The following is a 7,500-nucleotide window of genomic DNA, read 5'->3' as shown; positions in this document are numbered from 1 at the left end:
TTAGGTTAAGTTAGGTTAAATTCGATTAGGTTAGGTTAAGTTAAGTTCGGTTAAGTTAAGTTTGGTTTGGTTAGGTTGGGTTAGGTTAAGTTTGGTTTGGTTAGGTTGGGTTAGGTTAAGTTTGGTTAGGTTAAGTTAGGTTTGGTTAGGTTAAGTTTGGTTTGGTTTGGTTAGGTTTGGTTTGCTAAGGTTATGTTAGGTTAGGTTAGATGAGAGCAGTAGAGAGGAGAATACTTGCTTTTGTGGTCTCTATATTACAAGGATAGAGATCTTAGTCAGTATATAAAAGAATGACTGAAAAGATACACCAGGTGACAAATATTCCTATGACAGGAGAATGAAGCTTTTAAACTGATATACACACACATAGAAAATAAAGAAAAAGAGAGAGAAAAAAATATTGAAAGAAAAAAAAACAGGAAAGGAAGATTATCAACACACACACACACACACACACACACACACACACACACACACACATACCAGGGGAGGAACAGTGCAAGTGTGAGGCCAACGCGCTGGGCCGCCAACCTGTCGGCCTGGGTGACGCGTGAAGGGCGGCGTGGTGTTGGTGGTGGTGTCTTGGCCCTGTGGTGTCCCTAGCCTTCATGTCATTGTGATTGGTGAAATAGATGACCTCCATTACTTTTTCATCTTCCTGAGGTCACTTGCTGGTACCTCTGTGTCACCACGCTTAGGTCAGCTTTTTTTTTTTTTTTTTTCAATTTTATGTAGGAGTGACACTGGCCAAGGGCAACAAAAATCCAATAAGAAAATATGCCCACTGAAATGCCAGTGCCATAAAAGTGTCAAAGCAGTGGTCAAAAATTGATGAATAAGTGTCTTGAAACCTCCCTCTTGAAGGAATTCAAGTCATAGGAAGGTGGAAATACAGAAGCAGGCAGGGAGTTCCAGAGTTTACCCTGCCTCCCCTGTTCTTGCATTACTGGGCTGCTGGACAGGTGGCACAGCCTCATGTGTGCCCTGTCTGTCCAGCACCCTGGCTATCCTTGTGGATGGGCTGGGCACACACTGAGACACAGCACACAGCAAGGGTGTAAACTGCACCTCACTGCTTTAAATATGAGTGTACAGGTTGAGAGGCAAGGCAGCACAGCACAGCACAGCACAGCACAGCATGGCAGCTCCTTAACAACACAGCCAGTCTCTGTGTGATGTTCATTGTGTCTTGAGCATTGTATCCTTGACAAACGTGGCGTACTGAGCACATCTTCACATTGTTCTTGCCTTAATGTGAAGTATTAATGTATTACACCTCACAAGTGTAGCCACGTGGCCCCTGTGTGTTCCCGTACCTGGTGATCTCAGGAACAGTTTCAGATTTCATCACAAATATTAATAACTGCAGCAATACTTGGTGCACCCTTCACACATGACCGGGGCTGATTAGTGGGTGAGTCTGCGCCTGAACCAGCCCATCACCCAGCAGGTTGAGGCCACAAGCAGCCCAGCCCAGCATCAATAAGACCAACACCAGGGCTTACTCACCCCTAGACACAACAGCAAGACTAGTCAGAACTGAGCCGTAACACCTGTGTCTCTCTTCACCTCCACAATTATTAACATTCTTTCATTTATTGATATATTTACTGGTACATTACTTACATTACTGGTACATGAAAATTACTAATGTTGCTTTTATTCCGACAGGCTACCACCACCATGACCACCATGACCACCACCACCACCATGACCACCGCCACCACCACCACCACCACCACCACCACCACCACCACCACCACCACAGCACTCAGCGTGGCACAGAAGGAACAGAGCCAGGCGGAAAACAAGGACTAAGATCCACTGCCACTTCCAAATAAGGTAATACATGAATTTTCTCTCCTCCTCCTCCTTCTCCTCCTCCTCCTTCTCCTCCTCCTCCTCCTCCTCCTCCTCCTCCTCCTCCTCCTCCTCCTCCTCCTCCTTCTCCTCCTTCTCCTCCTCCTCCTCCTCCTCCTCCTCCTCCTCCTCCTCCTCCTCCTCCTCCTCTTCCAGCTGGTTTTTTTTTATTGTTTTACTGCTTCAATCTGTGGTTTCCTGCTTCAAAAATACAAAATATACTGTTGAAATTTTCTTATCAGTTCATGTCCTCCTCCTCCTCCTCCTCCTCCTCCTCCTCCTCCTCCTCCTCCTCCTCCTCCTCCTCCTCCTCCTCCTCCTCCTCCTCCTCCTCCTCCTCCTCCTCCTCCTCCTCCCCCAATTTAAGAGGGTTAGCAGGAAATTGCCCCCTGATAATTGAATATTCAACTGAATCTCACTTCCTGTCTCAGAAATGATGTGAAAAATGGTTTTGGAAAATGTTTTGGAAGAAAATGTGTCTTGTCTTTGTTTTATGGAAAGACTGAGTTGTTGTTGTTGTTGTTGTTGTTGTTGTTGTTGTTGTTGTTGTTGTTGCTGCTGCTGCTGCTGTTGCTGTTGTTGTTGTTTATCTTGCTTATTCCTCTTCCTCCTCCTCCTCCTCCTCTTCCTCCTCCTCCTCCTCCTCCTCCTCCTCCTCCTCCTTTTCTTACAAGTTTATTATCATCGTTTATATTTCTCTCTCTCTCTCTCTCTCTCTCTCTCTCTCTCTCTCTCTCTCTCTCTCTCTCTCTCTCTCTCTCTCTCTCTCTCTCTCTCTCTCTCTCTCTCTCTCTCTCTCCCTTGTTCCCTTTTCTAACAAAATAAACTGATGGATAGATAAACTGATAGATATTTGGTACCATATTTTGAAACACTTCTGTGCTGTACTTCCTCTGTTTTCAAAAAGGCTCTAGATGAAGCTGTACATGTTTTTAAGTGTGTTTTTCATGATTCTAGTGACAGATTAACAAGACTTGTACATTATTAACAGGAGAAGCACTCTTGAAAACTGGCTAATCATCTCCTTGACCTTGAAAAACAGTCTTGATAAATGAGCAAAGCATTTTTAAGTGTTTTTAAAATTGTGGTAACAGATTAACAAGACTTCTACATTATCAACAGGAGAAACACTCTTGAGAACACAGCTAATTATCCCTCTGTGACTCTGGAAAAGTCTAGATGGCAGAGAAGGAACAAGAAAGCAGAGCATTACAGAATAGGCCCTTACAAGACAAGAACTTAATCTAAATCACAAAGTAGGAAAAGACATTGAAAACCTCACCTTTAGGAACCACCTCATGAAGGAAGACGATGAAGAAGGGTGTGACAAGGTCGTTGATCCCCTGCACGTAACCTGAGGCAGGGTGACGGATGGCCCAGATGTACAGAATGTGCTCAAACATTTCTTGTACGATTGTTTGTTGGAACAACGGAATCAGGGGAGACATGCGTGGGATGTCAATGTGAATCTGTGGAGAGACGTGGGTTTGGTGAGACTAGGTTAAGTTTGGTTAGGTTAAGTTAAGTTTGGTTAGGTTAGGTTAGGTTAAGTTTGGTTAGGTTAGGTTAAGTTAGGTTTGGTTAGGTTAGGTTAGGTTAAGTTAAGTTTGGTTAGGTTAGGTTAAGTTAGGTTAAATTCGATTAGGTTAGGTTAAGTTAAGTTCGGTTAAGTTAAGTTTGGTTTGGTTAGGTTGGGTTAGGTTAAGTTTGGTTTGGTTAGGTTGGGTTAGGTTAAGTTTGGTTAGGTTAAGTTAGGTTTGGTTAGGTTAAGTTTGGTTTGGTTTGGTTAGGTTTGGTTTGCTAAGGTTATGTTAGGTTAGGTTAGATGAGAGCAGTAGAGAGGAGAATACTTGCTTTTGTGGTCTCTATATTACAAGGATAGAGATCTTAGTCAGTATATAAAAGAATGACTGAAAAGATACACCAGGTGACAAATATTCCTATGACAGGAGAATGAAGCTTTTAAACTGATATACACACACATAGAAAATAAAGAAAAAGAGAGAGAAAAAAATATTGAAAGAAAAAAAAACAGGAAAGGAAGATTATCAACACACACACACACACACACACACACACACACACACACACACATACCAGGGGAGGAACAGTGCAAGTGTGAGGCCAACGCGCTGGGCCGCCAACCTGTCGGCCTGGGTGACGCGTGAAGGGCGGCGTGGTGTTGGTGGTGGTGTCTTGGCCCTGTGGTGTCCCTAGCCTTCATGTCATTGTGATTGGTGAAATAGATGACCTCCATTACTTTTTCATCTTCCTGAGGTCACTTGCTGGTACCTCTGTGTCACCACGCTTAGGTCAGCTTTTTTTTTTTTTTTTTTTTTTTCAATTTTATGTAGGAGTGACACTGGCCAAGGGCAACAAAAATCCAATAAGAAAATATGCCCACTGAAATGCCAGTGCCATAAAAGTGTCAAAGCAGTGGTCAAAAATTGATGAATAAGTGTCTTGAAACCTCCCTCTTGAAGGAATTCAAGTCATAGGAAGGTGGAAATACAGAAGCAGGCAGGGAGTTCCAGAGTTTACCCTGCCTCCCCTGTTCTTGCATTACTGGGCTGCTGGACAGGTGGCACAGCCTCATGTGTGCCCTGTCTGTCCAGCACCCTGGCTATCCTTGTGGATGGGCTGGGCACACACTGAGACACAGCACACAGCAAGGGTGTAAACTGCACCTCACTGCTTTAAATATGAGTGTACAGGTTGAGAGGCAAGGCAGCACAGCACAGCACAGCACAGCACAGCATGGCAGCTCCTTAACAACACAGCCAGTCTCTGTGTGATGTTCATTGTGTCTTGAGCATTGTATCCTTGACAAACGTGGCGTACTGAGCACATCTTCACATTGTTCTTGCCTTAATGTGAAGTATTAATGTATTACACCTCACAAGTGTAGCCACGTGGCCCCTGTGTGTTCCCGTACCTGGTGATCTCAGGAACAGTTTCAGATTTCATCACAAATATTAATAACTGCAGCAATACTTGGTGCACCCTTCACACATGACCGGGGCTGATTAGTGGGTGAGTCTGCGCCTGAACCAGCCCATCACCCAGCAGGTTGAGGCCACAAGCAGCCCAGCCCAGCATCAATAAGACCAACACCAGGGCTTACTCACCCCTAGACACAACAGCAAGACTAGTCAGAACTGAGCCGTAACACCTGTGTCTCTCTTCACCTCCACAATTATTAACATTCTTTCATTTATTGATATATTTACTGGTACATTACTTACATTACTGGTACATGAAAATTACTAATGTTGCTTTTATTCCGACAGGCTACCACCACCATGACCACCATGACCACCACCACCACCATGACCACCGCCACCACCACCACCACCACCACCACCACCACCACCACCACCACCACCACAGCACTCAGCGTGGCACAGAAGGAACAGAGCCAGGCGGAAAACAAGGACTAAGATCCACTGCCACTTCCAAATAAGGTAATACATGAATTTTCTCTCCTCCTCCTCCTTCTCCTCCTCCTCCTTCTCCTCCTCCTCCTCCTCCTCCTCCTCCTCCTCCTCCTCCTCCTCCTCCTCCTCCTCCTTCTCCTCCTTCTCCTCCTCCTCCTCCTCCTCCTCCTCCTCCTCCTCCTCCTCCTCCTCCTCTTCCAGCTGGTTTTTTTTTATTGTTTTACTGCTTCAATCTGTGGTTTCCTGCTTCAAAAATACAAAATATACTGTTGAAATTTTCTTATCAGTTCATGTCCTCCTCCTCCTCCTCCTCCTCCTCCTCCTCCTCCTCCTCCTCCTCCTCCTCCTCCTCCTCCTCCTCCTCCTCCTCCCCCAATTTAAGAGGGTTAGCAGGAAATTGCCCCCTGATAATTGAATATTCAACTGAATCTCACTTCCTGTCTCAGAAATGATGTGAAAAATGGTTTTGGAAAATGTTTTGGAAGAAAATGTGTCTTGTCTTTGTTTTATGGAAAGACTGAGTTGTTGTTGTTGTTGTTGTTGTTGTTGTTGTTGTTGTTGTTGTTGCTGCTGCTGCTGCTGTTGCTGTTGTTGTTGTTTATCTTGCTTATTCCTCTTCCTCCTCCTCCTCCTCCTCTTCCTCCTCCTCCTCCTCCTCCTTTTCTTACAAGTTTATTATCATCGTTTATATTTCTCTCTCTCTCTCTCTCTCTCTCTCTCTCTCTCTCTCTCTCTCTCTCTCTCTCTCTCTCTCTCTCTCTCTCTCTCTCTCTCCCTTGTTCCCTTTTCTAACAAAATAAACTGATGGATAGATAAACTGATAGATATTTGGTACCATATTTTGAAACACTTCTGTGCTGTACTTCCTCTGTTTTCAAAAAGGCTCTAGATGAAGCTGTACATGTTTTTAAGTGTGTTTTTCATGATTCTAGTGACAGATTAACAAGACTTGTACATTATTAACAGGAGAAGCACTCTTGAAAACTGGCTAATCATCTCCTTGACCTTGAAAAACAGTCTTGATAAATGAGCAAAGCATTTTTAAGTGTTTTTAAAATTGTGGTAACAGATTAACAAGACTTCTACATTATCAACAGGAGAAACACTCTTGAGAACACAGCTAATTATCCCTCTGTGACTCTGGAAAAGTCTAGATGGCAGAGAAGGAACAAGAAAGCAGAGCATTACAGAATAGGCCCTTACAAGACAAGAACTTAATCTAAATCACAAAGTAGGAAAAGACATTGAAAACCTCACCTTTAGGAACCACCTCATGAAGGAATACGATGAAGAAGGGTGTGACAAGGTCGTTGATCCCCTGCACGTAACCTGAGGCAGGGTGACGGATGGCCCAGATGTACAGAATGTGCTCAAACATTTCTTGTACGATTGTTTGTTGGAACAACGGAATCAGGGGAGACATGCGTGGGATGTCAATGTGAATCTGTGGAGAGACGTGGGTTTGGTGAGACTAGGTTAAGTTTGGTTAGGTTAAGTTAAGTTTGGTTAGGTTAGGTTAGGTTAAGTTTGGTTAGGTTAGGTTAAGTTAGGTTTGGTTAGGTTAGGTTAGGTTAAGTTAAGTTTGGTTAGGTTAGGTTAAGTTAGGTTAAATTCGATTAGGTTAGGTTAAGTTAAGTTCGGTTAAGTTAAGTTTGGTTTGGTTAGGTTGGGTTAGGTTAAGTTTGGTTTGGTTAGGTTGGGTTAGGTTAAGTTTGGTTAGGTTAAGTTAGGTTTGGTTAGGTTAAGTTTGGTTTGGTTTGGTTAGGTTTGGTTTGCTAAGGTTATGTTAGGTTAGGTTAGATGAGAGCAGTAGAGAGGAGAATACTTGCTTTTGTGGTCTCTATATTACAAGGATAGAGATCTTAGTCAGTATATAAAAGAATGACTGAAAAGATACACCAGGTGACAAATATTCCTATGACAGGAGAATGAAGCTTTTAAACTGATATACACACACATAGAAAATAAAGAAAAAGAGAGAGAAAAAAATATTGAAAGAAAAAAAAACAGGAAAGGAAGATTATCAACACACACACACACACACACACACACACACACACACACATACCAGGGGAGGAACAGTGCAAGTGTGAGGCCAACGCGCTGGGCCGCCAACCTGTCGGCCTGGGTGACGCGTGAAGGGCGGCGTGGTGTTGGTGGTGGTGTCTTGGCCCTGTGGTGTCCCTAGCCTTCATGTCATTGT

This window comes from Scylla paramamosain, unplaced genomic scaffold (assembly GCF_035594125.1).
Source record: "Scylla paramamosain isolate STU-SP2022 unplaced genomic scaffold, ASM3559412v1 Contig95, whole genome shotgun sequence".
Taxonomy (NCBI): domain Eukaryota; kingdom Metazoa; phylum Arthropoda; class Malacostraca; order Decapoda; family Portunidae; genus Scylla; species Scylla paramamosain.
Note: the sequence above shows the minus strand (reverse complement) of the source record.